Consider the following 3,153-nt stretch of genomic DNA (forward strand, 5'->3'; position numbering starts at 1 on the left):
TCTGGGCCAACAGTTCTTTTGAGTCCCGGTTTCTCTGTCCACCAGTTGTTTATGTGTGGACTTCTTTTCTTTTTGCATATAGTCTGAGCAATCTCTTTCTATCCCTCAAACAAGGAATATTACAGGTATTAGTATAGGAGTCCAAACACTTGCTACAATATCTATTATTTCCTTTTTCTTTTTAGTTTCTCCTGGAAGGATAACTGCCTAGTTCACATATCCCAATCCCTTGCAAGTGGAGGAATTTTGACAAACTGTTGGATTTGTCAGAAGCCTCCTCTCTCTGTTCAGGAACCGAAAACTCCTTTACAACACGTAATTACCGATTTCTCAACCATCTCTCCCTTAACTCTGAGTACCAATGTTAATATTAAACCTACATATTGGGTGAGACTTTCCTGGACTCCTTCTAGAACTTCTCACCTAACCAATCAAGCCTACAGAGAAGTAAGAGGTAACGTTTATAACATGGAACAGTGAGCCTCCCGAGCATCCCAGGTTTCAACAGTTGTTCCTTTGCAACTTTTGCTACTTATGCCAATGCAATTTAACTCCACCCACCTTCTTAAATGCTCACATTTTTCAGAGTCTTGATTCAATCAGTCTTGGTATCCTACCTCCATGATCTGTGCCCCATTAGGATTAATTTTTAATTGCAGTTGGCAGGAAAATCTATGGGGGAAACATTGCTTAAATCCTTACCAGCTTCGAAGGTGTTATGTAGTCAGATCATTGGTTATGCCCATTTCATTACACATTTAATCAGAGACTCAGTATTGGACATCACTCTTACATTTACATCACAGATTACAACCAGAATTGCCTGATAGTGTTTCTGACAGTGAAGGAATGAGATTTTTTGAGAATTTCATTCCATGGTGGGTTTCAGTGTAAGTAAATACATGGCCAGAAATGTGTCCAGAACTTTAGGGGAAATTACTGACTGTAGTGCCAAAACATCAGCTGTTCAAGAAAAACCTTCACATTCGCCTGCTGCGGTTGTTTTAGACAACAGCCTTTCTCCTGGTGATAACTTAGCGATGGTGTTTGTGCCATCGCTAATACCATCTGCTGTACTTGGATAAATCCTTCAGGACTCACTGAAACACAACTCCACAAACGCAGAGAAAGAGAACCAGCACACCGTTGACCACAGGGGCCTCTAATAGATTCCACTTGGGGAGACCTGCGGGCTACGCCTTTATGTTTCAGAACCACAGTATTTCTACGTGACTGTATGGGGAACAGGATTTAAACCCACAGGCAAACCTGGGAGGCCTCTCCCTTCCTCCAAGTTATGTGCACGAGACGAGGGCAGCTGAAACCCTAGAGGCTGTTTTCCAAGTAAGACAGGGCAGCAAGAGAGGCCTGTTGGGGCCCGAGTCCTTCCTGGTCCTTCAGTTCTTCCTAAGAAGGACCCCACAGTTGTGGAAAGAAGAGTTGAACACATAAAAATCAAGGCTCAGCAGAGCTTAACATTTTTCTGGAACAGCAAAGCATTTTTGTCTGTCTTCTATTATTTTGAATACACATACATACTTAGGTAAGGAGGTTAGGTTTCCATCCCAAGTTCCTGATTTGCTTTTCCCTGGGCACCAATTAAAATAACCACTTGAAATAAAATAAAATTAATTAATTAATTAAATAAATAACCACTTGAGCCCTAGCTGGTGTGGCTCAGTGGCTAGAGCATCGGCCTGCGGATTGAAGGGTCCTGGGTTCTATTCCCGTCAGGGGCACATGTCCATGTTGCAGGCATGATCGCCAGTGCGGAGGGTGCAGGAGGCAGCCGATCAATGATTCTCTCTCATCATTGATGTTTCTATCTCTCCTCCCTTCCTCTCTGAAATCAATAACAATATATTTATATTTAGAAAATCACTTGAGCCCTAGCCAGTTTGGCTCAGTGGATAGAACGTTGGCCTGCAGACCAAAGGGTCCCAGGTTTGATTCTGGTCCGGGGCATGTACCTTGGTTGCAGGATCTCCCCCCCCCCCCCGCCCCCCCACCAGCCAGGGGCCTAATCAGGGCACGTGCAGGAGGCAACCAATTGATGTGTTCCTCTCACATCGATGTTTCCCTCTCTCTTCCACTCTCTCTCTAAAAGATCAATGGAAAAATATCCTTGGGAGAGGATTAAAACAAGCAAACAAAATAACCACTTAAACAGGCAAAAAGTTTGTGACCGCTTCCCTAACCACCTTATAATAGGTGAATGCTATCCTGCTCTCTGTCTTCTGCTGGCTTGTGATCTTGGATGAAGGACTGCCCTTTGCCCAGCTCATTGTACTCACCCACCCTCCCATTTCTGGGATCTGTAAGAAATCTTTTTTTTTTTTAATCATAATTGCTGATTCTTTTTTAAATATATTTTATTGATTTTTTACAGAGAGGAAGGGAGAGGGATAGAGAGCCAGAAACATCGATGAGAGAGAAACATCGACCAGCTGCCTCTTGCACACCTCCTACTGGGGACGTGCCCGCAACCAATGTACATGCCCTTGACCGGAGTCGAACCTGGGACCTCTCAGTCCGCAGACCGACGCTCTATCCACTGAGCCAAACCGGTTTCAGCAAGGAATCTTTTTTAAATCCTCACTCAAGAATATTTTTCCATCGATTTTTAGAGAAAGTAGAAGAGAGAGAGAGAAATATCCATGTGAGAGAAACACATCGATTGGTTGCCTTTTACAAGCACCCGACCAGGACCAGGACCTGGACCGGGAAGGAGCCTGCAACCCAGGCATGTGCCCTTGACCGGAATCGAACCCAGGACCCTTTGGTCTGTATGCGGACACTCTATCCACTAAGCCAAATGAGCTAGGGCTGTAAGAAAGAAATCTTGTGTCTCTGCTTGCTTTGTGTGAGTGTACTGATGCGCACCTTCAATCAAAATGGTCCCAGAGTTCTTACTTCCCCAAAGTTGGAACGAATATGATGAGGGAGCTGCCTCCTGTCCCCCTGTGGATGACTTGTGCCCCCTCATTCAGGAGGCCATAATCTGCAGAATCTTTATTTAATACACTAACTATAGCTTGTGCCCCCAACACAATTGGTGACAAGAATGGGATTTCGGGTGTAGTTTGAACTCCCATAACACGCATTGGAGCCACCGCTGGCTCGCTCAATTCCTCTCCGACTGCTCAGTCCCTC

The sequence above is a fragment of the Eptesicus fuscus genome, chromosome 6 (genome assembly GCF_027574615.1).
Source record: "Eptesicus fuscus isolate TK198812 chromosome 6, DD_ASM_mEF_20220401, whole genome shotgun sequence".
NCBI classification, from domain to species: domain Eukaryota; kingdom Metazoa; phylum Chordata; class Mammalia; order Chiroptera; family Vespertilionidae; genus Eptesicus; species Eptesicus fuscus.